We start from the raw sequence: 25,854 nt of genomic DNA, 5'->3' as shown, positions 1-25,854 counted from the left end.
TTGACGCCTCATGTTGAGTCAGGAGGAGTTGAAGCCTTTAAATGCCTCTCATTCAAGTCTATGGTGATGGTCCTCAAATGCCTGGCAGTTAATACCATTAAGTTCATTATAGGCATTTGTGGTGCGGTTTTAATGCTTGTAAAATGCCTATAAAATGCCTCAAAACATAAGGCGTTTCGGGAGCATTTTTAATGCTTGTAAAACGCCTGTCTAATGCTATAGGGGTGTTTGGGAAGAAGTCAAGTGTGAACAAGCCTAAGGAGGAAGTACTGGAAATGGTCCGTATGTAAAGGTTAAACACAGAGAATACATAAGACACTGGGCTTCATTTACTAAAACTGGAGAGTGCAAAATCTGGTGCAGCTCTGCAGAGAAACCAATCAGCTTCCAGGATTTTATGTCAAAGATCATTTGAATAAGCTGAGGTTAAAAGCTGATTGACTTCCATGCAGATCTGCACTAGATTTTGCACTCTCCAGTTTAAGTAAAACAACCCCACTTTGTGCAATATGCCCTCACCCTTCTAAGGCAGTATAGAGAACTGATACGTAGCCATTGACATTTTGAGGGACATTTAGAAAAAAGCAAAAACACTGATATGAAAGCAGACATTTTTTATTGTTTAACATTAAAATCAAGAATAAGATTCTACAAAAGTCATTACTTTTGAATTTTTTGCTGGTATTCTGGCTCTCAGTGTTACAATACACTTACCATTCGATTTGTAGACTGATCATTTCTTTGTGACTGGGCAAACATTCAAAATCAGCAGGGGATCAAATACTTATTTCCTTCACTGTAGATACATCCTATCCACTCTCTCTGGATACAGAGCCGTGTAGATGGATTGCTTTATACACAGGACACTGGGAGGGGTGGAAGCGGATGGTAACAGCAGGAGCTCCCCATTGGAGATGCTGATCTGACTCCCCATAATCCTTTTGATGTTGTTGGAGCCTCACCATGAGAACAGCACACCGCCTGGAGAAGATGTTCAATCAAACAGGTCCTTCCACTACACAGTTTGTGGAAGATCTAAAGGCTATTGTACATTTACAGCTTATGTGTTGCTCCAGTTTCATGGCCAGCATAAAAGGATGGAAAGTAAAAAAAAAACTTTGTACAGGTGTTCCCCAGTGCATGCTCAGGCTCTTGAGGTATCTAGAGAGACCATTGAAATTTGGAGGGCATAATAGTTACATCTGTATCTAGAAGATCATTTTCATTGGATGCTGTGGGCAGAGCCTGGGTTTACACAGGAGCGGTGCAGGACACCGCATGTAATTTGGACATGAATTGCACCGTATTTCTGTTCAAATCACGTGCAATTCTTTGCAGTGCGATTTGAGCCCATTCATTTTGTATGGGCTTAAGTCACTTTCGCAAAAGTCACTAAAAAAGGTATCTGTAATTGGTATCGGCGAGTACTTGAGAAAAAGTATCGGTACTTATACCCAGTCTTAAAAAACTGGTATCGGTGCATCCCTAGTACATATGACATAACTGGAAAATGTTAGTGGACTTACAAACTGTTTGCACACTGTTAGTGACAACAGCTTAGAGTGCACCTAATCCTAAAAGAGAAGTGCAGGATCCAAAAAAAAAAACCATTCATACTCACTTATAAGCCTGCAGCATCGATACCGGTGGACGTGGTATACTTGGATTTTGCAAAAGCATTTGGCACAGTTCCCCACACACGGCTAATGTGTAAGGTAAAGTCTACAGGCTTGGAAAAATCCTTATGTAAATGGATAGAAAACTGGCTAAAAGATCGTATTCAGAGAGTAGTGGTAATGATTCATACTCTGAATGGTCTAGGGTTGTCAGTGCTGTACCCCAAGGTTCAGTGTTGGGACCCTTACTTTTTAATATATTTATAAACGATATAGGGTCTGGGATCAAAAATATAATTTCAGTCTTTGCAGATGACACCAAGCTGTGCAGTGGAATAACGTCCTTACAAGATATCTTCAACTTACAAGCCGACCTCAATGCACTGTTTAATTGGGCAACTATGTGGCAAATGAGGTTTAATGTTGATCAATGTAAGGTTATGCACTTGGGGGCTAAGAATATGCATGCATCATACATACTGGGGGGGGTACAACTGGGGGAATCAATGGTGGAGAAGGATCTGGGAGTTCTGGTAGATCACAAGCTTAATAATGGCATGCAATGCCAAGCTGCGATTTCTAATGTGAGCAAAATCATCTCTTGTATTAAAAGAGTTATAGACTTCAGAGAGAGAAATATCATATCACCCCTGTACAAATCATTAGTAATACCTCATCTGGATTATGCAGTTCAGTTTTGGGCACCAATTCACAAAAAGAATATTGGAGAACTTGAGAAAGTACAGAGAAGGGCAACTAAGCTGATAAGAGGCATGGAGGAGCTCAGCTATGAGGAAAGATTAGAGGAACTGAATTTATTCTCTCTTGAGAAGAGGAGATTAAGGGGGATATGATCAAGATGTATAAATACATCAATGGTTCATATAGTGAACTCGGTGTAGAGTTACTCACCCTGAGGTCATCACAGAGGACAAGGGGGCACTCTTTACGTCTGGAGGAAAATACATTTAAACTCCAAACACGAAAGGTTTCTTCACAGTGAGAGCTGTGAAAATGTGGAATAGACTCCATCAAGAGTTGGTTCTGGCCAGCTCAGTAGATTGCTTCAAAAAAGGTCTGGATTGTTTCTTAGATACACAGAATATAACTGGATACTAACATTTATAGGTAAAGTTGATTCAGGGAATATCCGATTGCCTCTCGGGGGATCAGGAAGGAATTTTTTTCCCAGCGGGAGCAGATTGGATCATGCTTTTCTGGGTTTTTTTGCCTTCCTCTGGATCAACTGTAGGTGTAGGATTATAACTTTTTTTTTTCTATGGTGGAACTGGATGGACTTTTGTCTTTTTTCAGCCAGACTAACTATGTAACTATGTAACTTCATGAGAGCTTCACTCTCCTTTAAACCATTCATTGAAATGCAAACGGTTTGCATTAACATCACGTTAAGGTAAAATCAGGTCGGTTGACAATAGCACAAATTAGCACCATGGCAACATGTTCACATGTTTGTGATGGCTGAAATAATTTGATTGTCTTGCAATAAACACAAATGTCATCTCGATCATCTAAAGACCTTTTGTGACTCAAGGAGGAAATATATATATATATATATATATATATATATATATATATATAGTTGTGTTTAATATAATAGCAGTGCGTTGAAAAAAAAGTGAATAAAGCTCAAAATCCTTCTAATAGCTTTTATTTCCATACACACAAATGCATTGGGAACACTACACATTCTATTCCAGATCAAAACATGAAGAAAAATATATCAAATTTGTGTTGTTCCTCTAAAAAAATTGAAGAAAAGTGAATATTAGACTGTTCAAAAAAATAGCAGTGTTTGTATTCTTCTTTACAAACTCAAACATTCACTATATAAACTGAAAAATGTTTGAAGATTTTGCTTTCCTTTGAATCACAATTAATATTTAGTTGCATAACCACTGTTTCTGAGAACTGCTGTACATCTGTGTTGCATGGAGTCAACCAACTTCTGGCACCTGTGAACAGGTATTCCAGCCCAGGATGATTGAACTACATTCCACAGTTCGTCTCTATTTCTTGGTTTTACCTCAGAAACTGCATTTTTGATGTCACCCCACAAGTTTTCTATTGGGTTAACATCTGGCAATTGGGCTGGCCACTCCATAACGTCAATCTTGTTGGTCTGGAACCAAGATGTTGCACATTTACTGGTGTGTTTGGGGTCGTTGTCTTGTTGGAATACCCATTTCAAGGACATTTCCTCTTCAGCATAAGACAGAATGACCTCTTCAAGGATTCTGATGTATTCAAACTGATCCATGATCACTGGTATGCGATAAATAGGCCCAACACCGTAGTATGAGAAACATCCCCATATCATGATGCTTGTGCAACCATGCTTCACTGTCTTCACAGTGTACTGTGGCTTGAATTCAGTGTTTGGATGTCATCTGACAAACTGTCTCCGGCCACTAGACCCATAAAGAACAATCTTACTTTCATCAGTCCACAAAATGTTGCGCCATTTCTCTTTAGGCCAGTCAATGTGCTCTTTGGCAAATTGTAACCTCTTCAGCACATGTCTTTTTTCAACAGTGGGACTTTGTGGGGGCTTCTTGCAGATAGCTTGGCTTCACATAGGAGTCTTCTAATTGTAACAGTACTCACAGGTAACTTTAGACTTTCTTTGATCTTCCTGGAGCTGATTGTTGGCTGAGTCCTTGCCATTTTGGCTATTCTTCTATCCATTTGAATGGTAGTTTTTTGCTTTCTTCCACATCTTTCAGGTTTTGGTTGCCATTTTAAAGCATTTGCGATCATTTTAGCTGAGCAGCCTATCATATTCTGCACTTCTTTATATGTTTTCCCCTCTCCAATCAACTTTTTAATCAAGGTATACTGTTCTTCTGAACAATGTCTGGAACAACCCATTTTCCTCAGAATTTCAGAGAGAAATGCACTGTAACCAGCATGTACAACATTTGCTGCCTTCCTTCCTTAAATAAGGGCAATAATTGCCACCTGTTTTTCAAAGAATGACTGACCTCACTAATAGAACTCCACACTGCTATTATTTTGAACATGCCCCTTTCAATTAGTGATTCAATTACACAGAATCAGCAGCATGCATGTCATGACTGTTGGGTATGTTGGATTTCTATTACTCTACTACACTTGCTAGTAAATTATTTGCCATGTAGAAATATAATTTCTACCAAAAACAGTGATTGATCAGGTTAGTGATGTCAGACTGCTATTATTTTGAACACAACTGTATATATATATATATTTGTATTTTTATTTTACATTTTTGAGACCTGAGACCTGAGCAAGGTGAAAATAAAAAATCTTCTTTATCGAGAACAAGGAGTAAAATGTTTGTGCTATGAAACATTTTACTCATTGTTCTCAAAAAAGAAGATATTTTATTTACACCTTGTTGCTGACATTCATTTATGCTGATGAAGTGTTCGAGCCTCTAAAATGCCTTGGATTTTTTGTGGAATAAACGTTATGGACTATTGATATTAGTGTGGCTCTCTCATTCTTTTTAAATTTTAAACTTCCTCCAGGGTTCTTTTGGTAGCGCTGACTTTAAAAATAGCCTACGAGGCTCTTTACATCATACCTTATAATTCCATATACCAGAGGCATAGCTACAGGAGTCGCATCGGTCGCAATTGCGACCCGGCCCAATGCTGCAGGGGGCCCGTGTAGCTCCCTGTATGCCTGGATAGGAGGAGCGGCAAAGACGACTGCATATACAGGAACCAATCTCTCCATGTTCCTGTTGCATCCGCTGAATGCCTGTGGAAGAGGACAAACAAGCATTCAAAGGCTGCAGGAGGAAAATGAAGAGATGGATTCCTGTATATGCAGCCACCCTGCAGCTCCTCCTATTTAGCTTCTTTTGGCTGCACCAAAGCTGAGAGAATTAGCGCTGAAAGTTCCCCCCCACCCCACGAATGGGAGAGGATTGAGAGTTGCTTCTGCTGCTCCTCCTCCCGTCCCTCAATCTGCTCCTGTGTCTGCCACGCTTACACTCCCAGTGAGTTGTAAGAGGGACCCTTTCCTTTCCTTTTTTCTTTTTTCTTTTTTTTTCTTTTCTTCGTTTTCTTTCTTCCATCCTTCCTTCCGTTTCCTTTTCTTTTCTCTTTTCTTTTTTCTTTCCTTCCTTCCCTTCTCCTTCCTTCCTTCCTTCCTTCCTTCCTACCCTTCCTTCTCTCCTTTCTTCTGTTTCCTTTACTTTTTTCTTTCCTTCCTTCCCTTCCTCTCTCTTCCTTCCTTCCTTCCTTTTTAGATCCCTGATATCTCACCTATGCCCCCCAAAAGGACTCCTAAAAAAATTACTGACACTAGTGGTGGAACTACCAGGGTCAAAAAGGCCAAACTTGCGACTGGGCCCTGGCGTTCAGCCACAGGGCTCAGAGGGAAAGGCCTCGGCTGGGGGTCAGGGGGGGCCCTTCATGGTTTCTGGCATTGGGGCCCTGAAGGTTCTAGTTACACCACTGCCATATTATATAGCTGATTTCGATGCTCCTACATTGAACACAAATAAACAATTTGGCAGGTTTAGAAAAGCATAGCAACTGTAGATTGAGATGGACCGGTCCTTTTAAAATTAAACTGAGACTATCAGCAAAATAAAAATAAAAACATACAGAATATGGTACAGTTTTTCACTGCCATCTTTTATTCTATAATAGGATATTTCATAAATACAGTACATTGCTGTATTAATTATTAAAGCTGAACTTTAGACAGATAATATACTCAAATATTACAGCTTTGTGATCATGAATAAAGAATTAAATGTGTGTTATTAATGGAATATGTGTAAGTATCTGAATTTAAACTGGTATCAGCCTCTTGCAGTCTCTGTTCCACAAGGCTTGAGCATGAGAGGAAGAAGCAGCAAAAGGAGCCATTAATTTAATGCACTGAGAAGCAGCATGCTGATACTAGGACAGGGCAAAGTGATAGAGGGATGGGCTTATCACTGTACAGCTTCTTTCACTGTCTAATCACAGGGGGGGGGGCAGAAAAGAAGTGGGTTGAGTGATGCTGGTCATCAGACTGGGGGCATCCTGTGGCAAAAAAACATTACTGCAAAGGAGAGCTCTGGATTAAAATTGAATATTGCAACAAATAAGTGTTTTTTTTATTTTATCTTTTAAAATAATTTTTACTTAGTTACTTTTGGCTGGAGTTCTGCTTCCGTAGCTTGAAAACCATGAATTGTAAATGGAAAAAGTGCATGTCATTTACATTTCACACTAATTCAAGTGTTCAGGAAAGCCTAACAGGTCATCTTGATAATTATAATGAAGAAACCTCCACTGGAAAGAAACCTCATATGAACCAATTACACTGTAATGCTGGCTTGTAAATGACCCCACAGAGAGAAAAATCAATATTTTTCAAAGGGCAGCCATTTAGAGACATGTTATTGATGTCCTTTTTCTTGTCTACAACCTGCCTCATTAGGTGCACAGTCAACTAAGCTCTCCATTTTCTCCAGGCAGACTTGTTATAATAATGTTATCTTTAGCTATATAGAGCACTGAAAATGTTATCAGTGCTGTACGCATCATTTTCTGGAAGTGCCTCTTTTCTTCAATAGAGCTCACTGTGTGGTCACCAAGGGACCTAACAGGGTGGGTGTGTTTGTTCTTAATAATGAGTTTATAAAAGCCAGAAATTATTTTAGCAGGTACATACATTAAGAGCAAAAAGAGGATGATACACACCATTCTCTAAGGGAAAGATTTATGGTAAATGAAGAGTTCTTAAATTTTGATAATATATACATTTGCATCAAAACCACTGTACAAATATATATTACCAAAACATATATAAACTTTCTAGATGGCAACCTGCTATATATTACATTTTATGTTCTTGGATTTATTAATACTTCATATTTGTTCTTCAATGTTTTAGTTGTGAAGTTTAGTATTTTTTTGGGGGACCTGGTAATACAGCACCAAACACATTAATTACATGTAATGGTGTGTATCCTATGTTCTGTAGGGTGCTGTTCCATGTAAAAAGCCTCCCTTCATGCCACTGAATGCTGCCCAGAACAAGGATCTTATGTGAGCAGCTGTAAGTGTGAAAGACGCCCACCCCTGACCCCCTCTTCCTGGCCAGTTACAAAACGTGAACTATTATAGTCCAACAATGCAACACCAGTAATGGGTGCCGTGTGTATCTGAGAAACTGGAGTAATTCAAATGATATTAAAGCTTAAGTTTATTTTTTTGATTTTTGCAACTGCTACAGACATACAATATGTTCTGCCTCTTGACATGTTAATGTTGTTCCTTTCTCTTAATTCCTGTCTCCTCCACACTAATGAGGCGGCATGGTTTCAGGGTCGCCCTATTGCCTTTCAGGGTTCCATGGAGTCACCCTTATGTGAGTAATCGCGGGTGAGAGAGAGAATCCAAGATGATGCTATGACACTGCTTGTGGCAACATACATAATCAGCAAGGGAGGACAAATGGGGCATATACAGTTGTGTTCAAAATAAAAGCAGTCAGACATCACTAACCTGATCAATCACTGTTTTTGGTAAAAATGATATTTCTACATGGCAAATAATTTACTAGCAGGTGTAGTAGAGTAATAGAAATCCAAGAGACCCAACAGTCATGACATGCATGCTGCTGATTCTGTATAATTGAACCACTAATTGAAAGCGGCATGTTCAAAATATTAGCAGTGTGGAGTTCTATTAGTGAGGTCATTCATTCTTTGAAAAACAGGTGGCAATTATTAATAATAAGAAAATAGTATACGAGCGCACCTGTGAGAATAAAGTAGCAGCTGAACATCAGGTAACCAAACACCCCCAAAAAACAATATATATCATAAAATGCAGCGCTACAGAAAAGAGTACTACATATGGCGAATAAAAATATCAAAGGAATAAATAAATAAATGCATAAAGGAATAAGTAAATGCAACAGTTCATAGTATAAGGTGACTTCAAGTGCTCTCCTCTATTTCATATCCTCCTGATGCTCAGGCGCTGTGCGAAATAGTGCTGAAGGAATGCACACTCACCAGAATGCACAGTAAAATGAGCGTTTGTCAATATAAATTCCCCTCTGGAACATCAGCTGGTCAGGATAGGGTCAGCAGTATGACAACCTCCCACCAGAGCTCCTGGATATTCCTGTATGATCCCTCGGTAGGTAGCCTGTGGACTTCTCCTTACAGCTTACATACGCTCCCTAGGACACCAAGTGAAGATATAGAGCCAGACCACAATGAGGTGCCAAACAAAGATACCCTCACATCTCCCGAAGAGGCTCGCCAGGCCTTGGTCGTGGACAATCTTGTACGCGGGAATAAGCTAAGACTCGTATGCACTAGGTCCATAGGAGGAGGAAAAAAAAGGATTCCTTTTTTTTTCCTCCTCCTATGGACCTAGTGCATACGGGTCTTAGCTTATTCCCGCGTACAAGATTATCCACGACCAAGGCCTGGCGAGCCTCTTCGGGAGATGTGAGGGTATCTTTGTTTAGCACCTCATTGTGGTCTGGCTCTATATCTTCACTTGGTGTCCTAGGGAGCGTATGTAAGCTGTAAGGAGAAGTCCACAGGCTACCTACCGAGGGATCATACAGGAATATCCAGGAGCTCTGGTGGGAGGTTGTCATACTGCTGACCCTATCCTGACCAGCTGATGTTCCAGAGGGGAATTTATATTGACAAACGCTCATTTTACTGTGCGTTCTGGTGAGTGTGCATTCCTTCAGCACTATTTCGCACAGCGCCTGAGCATCAGGAGGATATGAAATAGAGGAGAGCACTTGAAGTCACCTTATACTATGAACTGTTGCATTTACTTATTCCTTTATGCATTTATTTATTTATTCCTTTGATATATTTATTCGCCATATGTAGTACTCTTTTCTGTAGCGCTGCATTTTATGATATATATTGTTTTTTAGGCGGCAATTATTGCCCTTATTTAAGGAAGGAAGGCAGCAAATGTTGTACATGCTGGTTACAGTGCATTTCTCTCTGAAATTCTGAGGATAACCAGTTGTTCTAGACATTGTTCAGAAGAACAGCGTACCTTGATTAAAAAGTTGATTGGAGAGGGGAAAACATATAAAGAAGTGCAGAAAATGAGAGGCTGCTCAGCTAAAATGATCGCAAATGCTTTAAAATGGCAACCAAAACCTGAAAGACGTGGAAGAAAGCGAAAAACTACCATTCGAATGGATAGAATAATAGCCAAAATGGCAAGGACTCAGCCAACAATCAGCTCCAGGAAGATCAAAGAAGGTCTAAAGTTACCTGTGAGTACTGTTACAATTAGAAGACTCCTATATGAAGCCAAGCTATCTGCAAGAAGCCCCCGCAAAGTCCCACTGTTGAAAAAAAGACATGTGCTGAAGAGGTTACAATTTGCCAAAGAGCACATTGACTGGCCTAAAGAGAAATGGCGCAACATTTTGTGGACTGATGAAAGTAAGATTGTTCTTTATGGGTCTAGTGGCCGGAGACAGTTTGTTGGAAGACCCCCAAACACTGAATTCAAGCCACAGTACACTGTGAAGACAGTGAAGCATGGTTGCAAAAGCATCATGATATGGGGATGTTTCTCATACTACAGTGTTGGGCCTATTTATCGCATACCAGGGATCATGGATCAGTTTGAATACATCAGAATACTTGAAGAGGTCATGCTGCCTTACGCTGAAGAGGAAATGCCCAAGAAATGGGCGTTCCAACAAGACAATGACCCCAAACACACCAGTAAACGTGCAACATCTTGGTTCCAGACCAACAAGATTGACGTTATGGAGTGGCCAGCCCAATCCCTGGATCTTAATCCAATAGAAAACTTGTGGGGTGACATCAAAAATGCAGTTTCTGAGGCCAAACCAAGAAATAGAGAACTGTGGAATGTAGTCCAATCATTCTGGGCTGGAATACCTGTTCACAGGTGCCAGAAGTTGGTTGACTCCATGCAACACAGATGTACAGCAGTTCTCAGAAACAGTGCTTATACAACTAAATATTCATTAAGTGATTCAAAGGAAAGCAAAATCTTCAAACATTTTTCAGTTTATATAGTGAATGTTTGAGTTTGTAAAGAAGAACACAAACACTGCTATTTTTTTGAACAGTCTAATATTCACTTTTCTTCAATTTTTTTTTTTAGAGGAACAACACAAATTTAATATATTTTTCTTCATGTTTCGATTTGGAATAGAATGTGTAATGTTCCCAATGCATTTGTGTGTATGGAAATAAAAGCTATTAGAAGGATTTTGAGCTTTATTCACTTTTTTCAACACACTGCTTTTATTTTGAACACAACTGTATACTCAGAGTCCATAGTGGCGCTTAGAATTATTGAAGTTGTAATCCCAAAGAAGGAGATCAGGGGGACTACTTTGAAGTGATAAGTGTGAGCTCCCCAACTAGAAGTTCAGGGAAATGGCACACAGAACCCCAGAGGCTGCAAAGATGAAGATAATAAACTGTTTCAGAACCTTTTTTTTAAATAAATGTTTACAGGATTTATTGTACTTGATTGCTCCATACAAATGTAATACTACTAAAAACGTGATGCTTTTGTACTACTTCTAGGGTAAATATAATACTGATGTGATTGCTCTCGCCTTCAGAGAAGTCTTCCAAACGTTTGAAAACCTTGGGGAAGTCAGAGCAATTTTTCTGTGGAGAGACACTGGGGTTCATTTACTAAATCTGGAAAATGCAAGATCAGGCTCACTTCTGCAGAGAAACCAATCTTCACTTTACAATATAAAGGGGGACAGTATAATTACAATACAGTTTAATACAGAAGGAATAGGAGGGCTCTGATCATGTAGCTTACAATCTAAAGGGAGGGGGAGATGGTACAAAAGCTAATAGCTGCATGGGATGATCCGATGGAGATGACTCAAGTACAGCTTTTTAGGTGGAGGTGGGATAGGCTTTTTTGAATAAATGAGTTTATAAGAATTGCCTAAAGGCGGACAGGGTATAATCTGACCAGACATACTGGGGTAGGGAGTTCCAGAGGATGGGAGAGGTTCTGGAAAAGTCCTGGAGGTGAGCATGGGAAGAGGTAAAAAATGAGGAGCGAAGAGGATGATTTTGGAGATACTGTATCTGCAGATGAGGTTGGTGATGTAGCTAGGGGCAGTGTTATGGATGGCTTTATACGCTGTGGTTAGTATTTTGAATTTTATACGTTGGGCTAGTAGAAGCCAGTGAAAAGACTGGCAGAGAGGGGCAGTTGGAAGAGTGAGCCTGGGAGACTTATGATGCAGCAGTGGAGACTTTCTGCAGACAGAGGACCACATGCTTCATGTGCTACACTGTTCCAGTTATCCAGAGTGGCACATATTCCAGCTGCTACCGAGGGACCACTCCGGACCAGAACTGGAACTATCTGTGGTGAGAGGCCTCTGGCCACCATCTTGTTTATCTAATTGAATGCTCCAACACAAGGACTCCATTGACAGCAGACTGTCAGCATTGTACCACTGACCATTGATTAGGTAGGGCATCTCTGCAGTAGGTAGGCTCTAATGCTAGTGTGAATGTAATTTGTACTGCTGTACTGTGTTGGAATTGTTGTTTATTTGCATTACATGACAGTATCGCTCTCTCATGCCTGCTTAGTGACATTTTTGCACTGGTTGCTTCATAGTGGTCATAGGGAATGATCAGTGACCCCCCCTGAATTGGATTGTTTAACGAGATACCTGCTTTGCTATGATATTGCTTTGTCTTAAAATCAAGCCCATATACCCTCCGTTCACATCAAGCCTGATTTTGAAATTGTGCGACTTACAGTGAATAAATACATCAGTAGTTCATATAGTGAACTTGGTGTAGAGCTATTCACCCTGAGGTCATCACAGAGGACAAGGGGGCACTCTTTACGTCTGGAGGAAAAGAAATGTATTCTCCTAACACGGAAAGGTTTCTTCACAGTGAGAGCTGTGAAAATGTGGAATAGACTCCATCAAGAGTTGGTTCTGGCCAGCTCAGTGGATTGCTTCAAAAAAGGCCTGGATTCTTTCTTGGATGCATAGAATATAACTGGATACTAACATTTATAGGTAAAGCTGATCCAGGGAATATCCGATTGCCTCTCGGGGGATAAGGAAGGAATTTTTTTCCCATCAGGAGCAAATTGGATCGTGCTTTGCTGGGTTTTTTTTGCCTTCCTCTGGATCAACTGTGGGTATAGGATTATAACTTTTTTTTTTATATAGTTGAACTGGATGGACTTTTGTCTTTTTTCAGCCAGACTAACTATGTAACTATGTAAAATCGGTGGACCCGCTGATTTCAGGTGCAATTTGCAAGACATTTGACACAGATGTCTATGCAAATCACACCAAAAGTAGTGCATGTATTACTTTTGAAATCGGTGTAGCTCCGACCAAGTCAGAACCGCACGGATATGACTGTTCCTATTGTGGACAATAGAGTGCAACTTGGCATGCAATTTGCAAGTCACAGGGCATACAAACTGCATGCCAAGTTGCATCCAGTGTGAACCAGGGCTGAAACCGTGTAAGGTGTGTTACTTTTCTTGGGCCCTTGTAACGGCAGCCATCACTGGTGCAGGGTAAAAGGGACTCAATTCAGTGGCTCCTTTGGGGGGTAAGTACTACACACATGTAAATTATGTGTTGTCATGTATGTTAAGCAGCTTTTTTTTTTTTTTACTTTTTGTCTGCTATAGTTCATGGTCTTCTCCTTGACAACAGTACAGTTGGATTTTTTAAGAGTACAAACAGACTCATTATAGGTCTATATACACATTGTGACAAGTGATAAATTTAACTTTACTTCCACTTTTGCTCTTGTAAACAGTGGAGGTATCGTGTATCCAGAACATAAGCAAATTGATTTTACCTGTCTGGAGCACGCATCATCTGAATAAGCAGAACACCTTGTAGTATATCTTAGCAAGTTTGTAGTGACATTTAAAATATACAAGGACTATATGCTTAAAATATTATGTAAGGAAGAAATATACATTGGGAGCATTTCTAAATCTAACCAGGCTAGAAACCAGGCACATACTCTTCTTAGTATTTAGTTTTGTTTTGCCCCAAAAAGAAGAGCTTAATTCTTGATTAGAATGTTTATGTTGTATGAAATAACAGCTGGTTAAATGCCACAAACAGATATCCTGCTGATTCAGAGCAGAGCAGTATGGATGTCTCCTTAATTTTTGTTTGCATTTTGATAGTGGACATACAGGCTGCCGGATGTAAATGGGCTTATGTCTGCTTACATCAGGATACCTCTAATCTATCAGTGTTTTTTCTGTTCATTTCTGTTTTTTTTCTGGACCTGGATGGATTTGAAGGTAGATGGATATAAACAGACACATTTCCATTTGCATCTGCCTGCCCATACACTTGCATGGAGCTTCTGATCACGACCTCCTGATGGTGTGACAGGCGGATTAACCAGAAAGCCCTTTTGAAAGGACCCTAAGACCCCATTCACACTAGTGTGATTTCTGCTGCATCTACCATTGTACTGCAATGTACGACAATTGTTCTCCATAGTGCCTTTTAACAACAATGCAACATGGTGCAGTGCAATTTTTCAAAGGTGCAGGGTATCTTTTGTTGTGCATTTTTGGCACCATAGACTTCAATGGAAGCACTGAAAAGCAGTTTTGATTAGTTTTTGGTAGGGTTTTCTGTTTAGCAGCAACCAGTCTCCTCCTCCTACAAGAAAACCATGAAGCGTACAAACTCGCTACAAAAACGCACTTCTAAACACAATAATTTGCAGCAGCACTAGTGTGAACCTAGGTTAAAGCAAGCCTGTGCTTTGCCTTTTCACTCTGAATTGGTGGCCCCTTATACAAAGGGCTCTTTTTTTGTGCATATATAAAGCTATTTGGACCTGAGCATTCATTTCTCCATTTCTACTGCAGGGTGAAGATTAGTACCTATAAAGGGCAGGGATGCCAGAACTTGCCTACTGTGCTGTAACCCCTTTCTGTTTTATAAATACTTGACTATAAATATTAACACACTTTGATCAATTTTATTTTTAAAGCCCAACTCAGCCTCCCCTTCAAGTCTTCCCCATGTGTAGTTTATGCTTTTTTTTACTTTCTTTCCAAAATCTTCAGCCCAGCAACAAGATGCATGGGGTCCTCTTTGTCATTTCTTCTGGCAATGGTCAGTCCTCAGTGAAGCAAAAAGTGAGCTGAATTGATGATGTTAGCACCTCTTTCAGCGTCAGTACAATGTGAGTGCAGAGTGCCATGGTTTTGTCCCTTCAAAGGGCCAGTATAGTCTATGACACTGCACTCTCAGTAATTCCCTCAGTCCTCTGGTTTGATTAACACAAAGCATCATTCAACAAAGAGGAATGAAGACATCTTATTGTGGAAAAGAAGTATTGTGGGGGGGAGAAGCAGTAGTATTTCAGCCAAGCCTCTTTTTTGAAAAGCAACCCACATGGAAGGAAAATATATTTGAAATGTATTTTAAAAATATTCTTCCCAAATATATTGACATATATTTGAAATGCTACAATTTTGGCCATATTCATAATATTTAAAAAAAAAAAAAAAATAAATAATATATATATATATATATATATATATATATATATATATAAATACTGTATGTTGAAATGCGTTTTTATTACAAAATATATAAAAAATAGTTTCAAAAATACTTTTCAAATATACTGTATGTCTTTAAATATACAAATCTACATTTTTGGAATGCATTTACAAATATATGTAAAAATATATGTTAAAATGCCTTTTTATATGTTAAAATATGAAATATATATATTTTTAAAAATATATTTTTTTTAAATATATTGTTCAGATCTTTTTTAACATATAAAAAGTCATTCTAACATATATTTTTACATATATTTGTAAATGCATTTCAAAAATGTATATTTGTATTTTTTAAGACATACAGTATATTTGAAATGTATTTTTAAAAATATTTTTCATATATTTTGTAATAAAAACGCATTTCAGCATACTATATATGTATATATATATATATATATATATATATATTTATTTATTTATTTATTGAAATGTATTTGGAAATATATTGAATATGGCCAAAATTGTAGCATTTCAAATATATGTCAATATATGTGGGAAGAATATTTTTAAAACATATTTCAAATATATTTTCTTCCATATGGGAACTTCCAGTGAGACTGTTTGGGACTTCGAAAAAAATTGCCCAGAGTACATATATATATAGTATTGGACAAATCAAAAGACTATAGTTTCCTATAGTAGACTATATAATTTAGCAAAAGTACAAGGAGCTGTGTTGTGGATCATTCAAATTCACATTTCACATTAAACAGTGGTGCACTTGGCACTTAATTAGATACTGTTCAATTGCTTGGTAACACAAATTACTAATCAGCCAATCACATGAGCTCAATGCATTGAGGCATGCAGACATGGTAAAGATGACTCGCTGAAGTTCAAACTGAGCATCAAAATGGGGAAGAAAGGGGATTTAAATGACTTTGAATGTGGCATGTTTGTTGGTATCAGACAGACTAGTCTGAGTATTTCAAAACTGCTGATCTACTGGGATCTTCACACACAACCATCTCTAGGGTTTAGAGAATGGTCCAAAAAAGATAAAATATCCAGTGAGCTGCAGTTGTGTGGATGAAAATGCATTGTTCAGGTCATAGGAGAATGAGCAGAATGGTTGATGTGACATTCAGATGGTAGGGTCAGAATTTGGTGTAAACAACATGAAAGCATGGTTCCATCCTGCCTTGTATCAATGGTTTAGGTTGGTGGTGGTGGTGTAATGGTGTGGAAGATATTTTCTTGGCACTAGCAAGGTGTACCTAATAAAGTGGCCCGTGAGTGTAATTTTCTGTACAATACCTTTTGTTACAGAAGCGATAATGACTTTGTGTCCTGGTTGTACATACGGTAATTTCGTCTGAGGTTTTGTTTCCCTGGCTCTGAGTTTATATGTAGACTATGTACTGTGCACCTGGAGTCACTGTTTATAGCAAGTAAGTACTGTCTGGGGATTAGTTTATGCTTCCTTCTCAGCAGATCCTAACATTTCAACATTGCAAACAAAAAGTGGATGTAACGTGCACATTTGTGTGCAGTAAAGGGAAGACTGAAATATGAACTAGGCATTTCCAAAAGTCTTTTACCAAAGAGTATCTTAAATTCACGTCATTTGTGTATATTTTCCCAGAATTTTTGACACATAAGGGTAAAACATTTGACCCCAGGTAGCTAATTTTTTTCAGTGGATAGATCAATATAAACCAAACAGTTTAGTTTTTGGAAGGTACCAGCAATTATCTCTCTTTCTCCAAATACTCTTTATATATGGGATAATGGATGCTTACAGATTTCTGCATCTGTGTTGACAGCCCAAAAAAACTTTCAAAACCAGTATGTGGGGATCCTGCTTTTATTTCTAGTGTTTTTATTTAATATTTAATAACAGTACATTCTAGTCTAAATATAAACTTTGAAATTCATACAGGAAGCACATCCTGCCTGCTCATTACTTAACTCTTTTGATCCCCGTTGTATAGTGCACCATGCCACCCCAATCTATTTTGTTCATAATTTGGTGATTTGAAAAACCCAACTTGAAAACTATTCCCAAGCACACCCATAACAGGCTCCTTGCTGCAAAACAATGTCAGAGCTTCTGTAACCTTTTGAATGCAGATAAAAGGGTGATCCTACTACACTGTAAATCCACTACTACACTTGAAAGGAGGGAATTACTCCTCCACATTGACCAGGTAGCCAAAAGGAAAGAATTGATACACAATATTAGAGATAACATGACATCCGACGTCAGCCTTTCTCAACCAGGGTGCCCAGGCACCCTGGGGTGCCTTGAGGTTTCCTCAGGGGTGCCTTGGCAAATTGTCTAAAAATGTCTAAAAATGTCCAAAAACTTGCATACAAGCCAGTGGGTGGATCAAGCCTGCCTTTTAGTTACACAAAGCCAAAAGTTTTCATTGTGCACCATTACGACCTTCTAGCCGCCTGCATCCTGACAATCAATTACGTCATCAGTTGATAAGGAGGATTTCAGTTGCCTGCCCAGGATCCTATTTTGATCCTCCCCTGCCCCTCTCTATCAGTGCTGGGGTCACATTAGCTCAGTGATGGAGAAAAACTGAGGGAGAAGAAAAACACTGGAATACTAGTCAGTACCAGTGTGCAAAAGTGTACTTGCGCTGGAAGAATAAGTTACCTGACAGCGTGAGGAAAGTGCAGCCAAAAACTGGCAATTGCATTTCCCGGTGATCAGCGCGTCATTGGACACGGCTGATCACGTGGTAAAAGGCCGCTGTGATTGGCCTTTTACCACGTCATGTGTCCATAGGACACAACGATCACAGAGATCGCCGGGTGCGCACCCCCGGGGGGCGCGCAGGAGAGTGCGTTCTGGGAGGACGTCATATGACGCCCTCCCAGAACTGGCCAGCCGCAATGTAGAAATGTTTTTAAACGGCAGGACGATGTCACTCTAGGGGCGGGTTGCCGTTCATAAACGGCACCCGCATTTTCTAGTTGTGCGTGCTCCCTCAGAGCGCGCAGCACCGCGTTCCAGTGCCCGCTGTGTCCTCCGGACACAGTGGAACACCGATCGTCAGACGGGACCTCTGTGTGAGGTCCCGATTATGTGATCACTGATTGGCCAATGCAGAGTAGTAAGCAAGATGTCACTTGTGACATTATTGCTTACTACGTGTGAAATCTGTGAATGATCACAGAGGTCACATGGTACAAGGCTATTCACAACAGTCTTGTACCATGTGATAAGCTGTGACCAAGCTCACTCAGTAGTTCTCAATGGCTGTAAGAATGCAGCCATAGAGAAGGAGAAATTATTGCTTTTACAGCCTATATGGGTGTAAAAGCAATCAGTGTAAAAAAAAAAAAATCTTCATCACACCCCACACGTAGTACAGTGTCACCATGGTGGCACTGTACTGCTAGGGTGACAGTATGTAAAAAAAAACAAAAAACAAATAATAATATAAAAAAATTTAAAAAATGTAAAAATTTTTTTAAAAATTATAATTTTTGGTTATAAACTAATTTGTGTTATTTTTTTTTTTACTAAAAAGATAACAAAATAAATTTTGGCCAAGATTTATGATGAAATATTATTTATTTGCAAAATTTTATAAGAAAAACACTTTTTTTCAAAATTTTTGGACATTTTCATTTAAATAGCAAAAAAAAAATAAAAATCCCAGGGGTGAATAAATACCACTAAAATAAAGATTTTTCTGTCTCAAAAAAATGCTAAAAAATTCATATAGGTACAGTGTTGCATGACCGCGCAATTGTTATTCAAAGTGTGATAATGCTGAAAGCTGAAAATTGGCCTGGACAGGAAGGGGGTGAAAGTGTCCGGACAGGAAGTGGTTAAAGTACTGTATATGTCAGGGAAAAATAAAAAAAACATATAAATACATCTCTGTAATATACCTCTGTAATACATGATCAGCCAGAAATATACTCAGCTCCTAATTTCCTGTTGTGGGCTGGCAACACAGTACATTTTATAGACTGGAATTGCAAGAAATTGTGTCAGCTCTGCCCAGTTGTCTAATTCCAAACTACAGAATCCCAACCCCTTGTATCATCACCAAAACACAGGAGGGGTGTGCTCTGACAGACCATTTGACAGACTGTAGGGGAGAAAACATGAGCAGTTTGTTGCAGGAGTTTGTAGGCACATTATGTTTAGGGCCCCTTTCACACGCGGTGGACCCATCTGCAGATCTGCTTGCTTAGTGGGGGGATCTGCCTGCTGATCCCCGCTGGGCAAGTGGATGACAGGTGTGTGTCAGCTCCGCTTATGCAGAACGGACATGGACACGAACACAGCCCACTATTCTCTATGGGCTGTTGGATAGTTTGAGCGGACAGGATCGGATCATATGCAGGCGGGTGTAAACAGACACCCATCACTTCATAGAGAGCAATGGAGCATCCAATCGTTTCCACTTGAAAAATGGACAGGTGGATTCGATTGGTCTGCTCGTGTGAAAGGGGCCAAAAAGTTACATAACGCACTCTTCAGGAAGTACACTCTCAGTGTTCTTTTGATTCTGTCTACTTTTTTTTAAAACAATAATTATTTTTTAAGGAATTCTTTCTCTTTGCCAAATTAGGCACCCCATGACCTCCTTAAACTCCTCTTCCACACACTCCCTTGCCCCGGCTGACATAAAAAAAAACAACTAACAAACTATTTCAGCCAATACCAACTGACTGTACCTTATAATCACACAATCTATATACAACTGCTAACAGTGACTGTTCCTCCATCAGCAGTTCATTGCTACAGCTTCCTGTATGCAAACCCTGAAGAAGGGGTCTTTTTGAGGCCCCAAAATGCATTGTCCACATCTATACAGGATCAGACACTCTCTTTTGGTGGTCAACTCTTTTCTTTATTTTTTCAGTTCACTTTTGCATCTCCATGATTAGGACATATTCTGAGTTTAAAGCAAATTAAGAAAGTCTAAGCATTTCTCTGAGATACATAAATTGTTCTTCCAGCAGATTAAGTACCATCAATAAGATTAAAATGTCTGTCACTTTTTTTAGGGCAACAGTGACAAGTTCTCTACAAAAACACCTAAGTCTAAACCTTACATTATTTTAATATATTCCTAAAATGGACTTTTATCCTTGAAAAGGACTTTAGGTCCCTGCTTCGGCCATCCCCTCTACTAGCTAAACAGCTGTTTTCTTTCAGAAGTATGCTTTTGTGACGATTGTGCGCCATAGAGACATAGACACTGTACGTGACAGCCATCTTGTTAGGTCACAGCCATGTTGTCTCTCCTGTCCTCCCTCCTGCCTTTTGAATGGAATGTGAGGCTGTAAGTCAACAGAGATCAAAAGGGCCTCTTAGCCTAAATAAAACACAGCTAGATGAGCTCCATGGCTGTAAACCACTAATTAGTCTGGTTCCAGGGGCTCTTCTTTGTAAAACCACTTTCCTCTGCCCAATCGTAAAACAATAACTCAGTCAGTCATGATCTGTTAGGCCATTGGAGCTAAAGCATGCCATAAATTGTACATTCCACATGAGTCATTTTTCATACAAACTCATAAACTTCAGCAGGAACTGTGCACATTAATATGAAGAATATATTCGGATAGGTCATTTTAATATGAGTCACACGAGACCTTACATCACTATATTAGCCCCTACAAGAGAGAAGAAGTAGTCTCTTTTATCCGGAGTGGAAAGGATATGCTATGTTTGATATCTTTGCGTTTGGAATATAATTCTAAATATTAATCTGCCAGTTGCTAGGATGTTACCTGTACCTATTGAACGTTATTGACCTTAGCATAAAATTGTAAGGGATTTGGTCATAACCTTGGTTACCGCCTAACACCCATCCCCAAACTGGATGATTGCTCATTTGTTCTCAGGAGACACCTCTTTGAGATGATAGAAAAAGACTGACAGCCTGGAGAAAAATAAGCTCTCCTTTAACATTGATCAGGAACCATCTAAGAGATTTGAGAGCCAAGGCAAACCTTTTGTTTGGCCAATTGGACTCTGCTCAAACCAAGGACTATTGCAAGTATTCTGCCTTCTGGACTTCTTTCTTTTATTTCTCTGTTGTTTTATTGCTCTCTTTTTATCTTTGTTACATCTTTTTCTGTAAATATTTTAATTGCACCGTTTTGACCTTTTAAGTAATAAATCCTATTTTCTGAAAAGTGTTGAACTGTCTCTAAAGCTTTTAATGCAAACTAAAGAATCCCTGTCTCTGAAGAGTGCTACTGTTTGTAATAATCCTCTGAATATATCTGTCTGTGGTGACAGTGTGTATTACAGACGCTTATACTAATATCATAGTGTTACTGCTAAGATTTGTGAGTTTCATCCTTCTCTGTAAAAAGGGGGTGGTGGCAATGTGAAGGGTTAATTGCGTAATTAACCTAACCCAGTAACACTCGTTCTCAGGCTGCTGGCACATAGATTGTAGTCCCGCGAGCTGGAAAATCTTTGTGCAGGGCACAGTTGAGAGTGGCATTGTTACGCAGGTGACAGCGCGGTGCGAGATCGGCTGGTCCTCCGGTCACAGCGTGGTGAGAAGGGCTGGGGTCTGAAGCCGCGCACCGTCACAACTTTTATGTTTCTTTTTTCTGGGGCTCTGTTCTTTCTTCCTTCACACCTAGGTGAGAATGATGCGTTCTATTTCTGTACTCCTGCATCCTACTGGAAAATACCCTTCACATATCGAAGGAGGCTGCCGGAGCTCATTTAGAGTGACAGGTGACTCACATCAATAGGTGCCTGACTGCCTGAACATGGAAGAGACAGCTGGACTCCTGATGACTAAGTGCACCAAGAAGGTGGCATGGGTCACATGCTTTGACACCCAATCAGCGGATAAAAGCAGGACAATTCTGCATCCACTGCGCAGGAAAGTGTGCTTTCTGATGAGATCCCAATGTCACAGGTAAGAGGGGATGGGTGGGGGAAAGCATGGAGGAATGAAGTTGTGATCCGTGCACCCCTGACAATCAGCATATTTAGGTCAGTGACCTACATTTTCTTTACTGCAGTTAGGTAATCAAAATTTGGTCACCAACATTCATTTAGCCTGTAATAGGAAAATGAAGGGGACACAGAATTACCATGGTCTTTGCACTGCTCTCTCTGGTAAGCAACTGTTGACTGAAAACACTGTGCAAAACTTCAAGAAAATGCCAATATTAATTTACCATCCTTTCACCTACGAAATGGTGTTTAGGTATTAGCTGTATAACTCCTGCATAGTCACGCTAAAATTATAATGAATAAGAAGCTGTCTGTGTGGGTAGAGGATGGATTAGAGGTCTCAGAGATAAGACATGAAAGTAACTTTATCTTGCTGAAATAAAACATTGGAAACTGAAAAAAGAACATGCTGTACTTTTCAAACAGCCATGAACTATCTATAAAGCTGTTGTTACACTAGTAGATTTTTGAACGATAAATATGACTTCACTAAACAACGAAGCCACCTTATTTTAAACTGCAGAGATTTTTTTCTTAGAATAATGATTGGGGAGCTAACAAGAGGTAGGAATAATTCAGCCAATTCATCTTAGAAATTTTTTGCATATAAAAGACGAAATTACTTTTGAGTACTTTGCCATTTTTACATGGCACATCTATAAGCGAATGGCCCATGTACCATGTTCAAATCCAAGAGTTCTACAAGAAGTGCCATTGTTGTTCTCCTTCTTTCAGGCCTCATTGCAATGGCCAAATCAGTCATGGCAGGGGGGGGCAGGTATAGTACAAATATTTTTGTCCAAAAACCCAAATGTTTGCAGAGAGTTGAGGCCAGAAAGCCTGCACAAGTTAAAGCAGAACTTCACTCTGTCAAGTGAAGGTATTATTTTGATGCACTGTGATCATGGATAATTAATCTCACATGTGTGCTTTGTATATGTATAACTGTCTCTTCTTACCTGTCCTACCTCATCTGTATAATTAAGCCCAGTGGTAGGTGAAATGTATCAGAGGAGGAGATACCAGTAGGAGCTTCATGTAGCTTGCCCTGGAACAATAACATTTTAATAGAGCTTGCTGCCAGCTTTTTTTTCTATGGATGTGTTAGCAGTTTGGGCTCCTGATTAGTTTTGACTGCTCACTTAAGGCTAGCTCTATCCTGAGAATACTGTACATTTGCAGAAACTAAATTGTTTTATTACTATTAATTTTTTGGCAAGCCAGTATTCCCAATATAGTACTCCTACGGCATACATTACACAGAGAGCAAAGGGTCTATTGACGATGTAATACTTTGGGTACAAATTCTTGGGCTGCTAAAAGTCCAAATGAAGTCGCTAAAGCAGTTTCTCTATTCTTTTACCTACCTAAAAGTCTTTTTTTGCCCTCCTGCATCTACACACATACTCTGCAGTGGGAAACTGCTTGTAATGTTTACATTAGACTGCACAATACATTTCTCAGTCTCTATAATGGTCTGTGTCATATGAGGACATTCCTCTGTACAGAGATCATCAGTTTTGACAGCACAACAGGGACTGTCCCTGTGGATTTTATACAGGAGGAGGAGGTGGGGATGCCTGAATGGCTGTGCGCCACCACTGGCAACACTGCAGTCTATTTGCTGGCCTTTGAGGAGTGCTGGCAAGTTCAAAACAAGAAAATGATGACTTATGCAAAGAGATCTGTGGTAAGATGCAGACAACCAGAGGTTGACAAGACCTACATTTGTAATCACATTGGAGAAAAATGTAATTAAGGTCCATTTCACCTCTAATCCATTTACATTGTTTTTAATATCAAGCACTGATGAAGGGGGCAGTTTTGACCTAATGAAATTAGTTGGATACAGGGGCGGACTGACAACTCATGGGGCCCCTGGGCAATAGGGGATCATGGGGCCCCTGTGTCCTTGCCCACACTCAAAAAAGCCTATAAAAAAGGTACCAGGGGCATTTCATGGGGCCCTCTACTGACCCCAGGCCCTCGGGCAGTGCCTGAGTGCTCGAATGGTCAGTCCGCCCCTGGTTGGATAACATTTTGATTGTCCCTCTGACCTTCATTAGAATAAAATCATAGCTATCCTAGTCATAGTCCCAGTTACAGACAGTGTGAGTTCGGGAACACGCACCCATAACCATACCCACACCCACACAGATGTACTTGGGAGCAGCGCCTGTGTCCATGCAGCTGCTGTATCACAATTGATATGAATGGGACTGCCTGCATGCAGATATACAGACCACCTGTGCATCCTCAGCAAACAAATATGGCTCTCCTCTAGGTGTATTTTATGTATGCATGTGTTAATGAGGCCTTACAGTAAATTACATGATGTCCCTCTAATGAAACCCCAGATAGCCATAAAAATCTGACAGGGGTTCTAATTCTTCCCCACTCTATTCCAAAACAAGTATTGGTTAGACATACACTTTAAGTCGGGCTTACACCAGTTGAACACAGGCTGTAAGTAATCTGACCAGCAATAATTGGCCCTGATTGCAGTTCTCCTTTAAAACTGGAATTCATAAAAAGTGATAAATATTGCGGCTGTCAGACTCCAGAGTAAATGGACCAAATTTCCGGTTCACTGTGCAAAAAACTCACATTAATGATTCCTTTAATTCATGCTGTACCTTTTTCTTCTAAACATATTTTGCTCTGACAAATTACCTGCACAGGAAAAGTTTATCCATGGTTGAAGTATTTATAGCTGCAGGGGAGGGCACAGCAAGGCCATTTCATCTTTCTTCTATAATTTCATAACTCTTCTTTCTCAGAGGATTTCATAGAACTGGAAGCTCTTTCACCGGGCACATTTTCTAAGCAGCTTAGACATTTTACAAGATGATATATAAAGAGAAGAAGATTACCGTCTTTTATTTCTGTAGCAAAAACTGTCTAGTTCTACAGATGCTACTAATAGAAAAATCTGTGATATATTTACAAAGGTGCAAAAGCCAATGAGGGTATATTGGTCTGTTCAGCTGTTTACTTTTTTTGATTAAAGAAAGCTGATTTTTTTTTACATTATTTTCAGTGGTGTAAAAAGATAACTGCTCTAGCTCAGTGTATCAAATAACATGCCTTGTGCTTACATTCTTTACAAACCACCTGCCTGGAGTTTGTATGTTCTTCCTGTGCTTGCGTGGGTTTCCTCGGGGTTCTCTGGTTTCCTCCCACACTCCAAAGACATGCTGGTAGGTAATTGGCTCCTGTCTAAATTGGCCCTAGTATGTGTATGTATGAATGTGAGTTAGGGACCTTAGATTGTATGCTCCTTGAGGGTTAGGGACTGATGTGAATGTGCAATATACAGCAGACAGTATATGTAAAGTGCTGCGTAAATTGATGGCGCTATATAAGTACCTAAACAAAAAAATAAAGAAATAACCCTTAGGTGACAATCCAGAAATGGTTTCTGGAATGAGAACTCTGGAGGAAAAAGCTACTTGCACTTTCATTACAGTCCTCATCTTTTATATTTCAATGGTTTTTATTAATTTTAATTTTAAACAGTATAAAACAGAGGCAACAAAACACGCCCACGCAGGGGCGATCAATTGCACCGATAAAAAAAAAGCATAATAGAGAAAACAGTGCTCTAACTCCAACAAGGCAAAAGGTACGCCCACGCAGGGGCTATCAATGGCACATAAGTTACAATAACATCAATGTAACTCTGACTATAACAACTAAAGGCAGCTGTCCA

Source organism: Staurois parvus, unplaced genomic scaffold (genome assembly GCF_062004578.1).
Source record: "Staurois parvus isolate SC_StPar_1 unplaced genomic scaffold, SC_StPar_1.0 ptg000251l, whole genome shotgun sequence".
In the NCBI taxonomy this organism is placed as follows: domain Eukaryota; kingdom Metazoa; phylum Chordata; class Amphibia; order Anura; family Ranidae; genus Staurois; species Staurois parvus.
The sequence above is the reverse complement of the archived record's forward strand: the minus strand, read 5'-3'. Positions refer to the sequence as shown.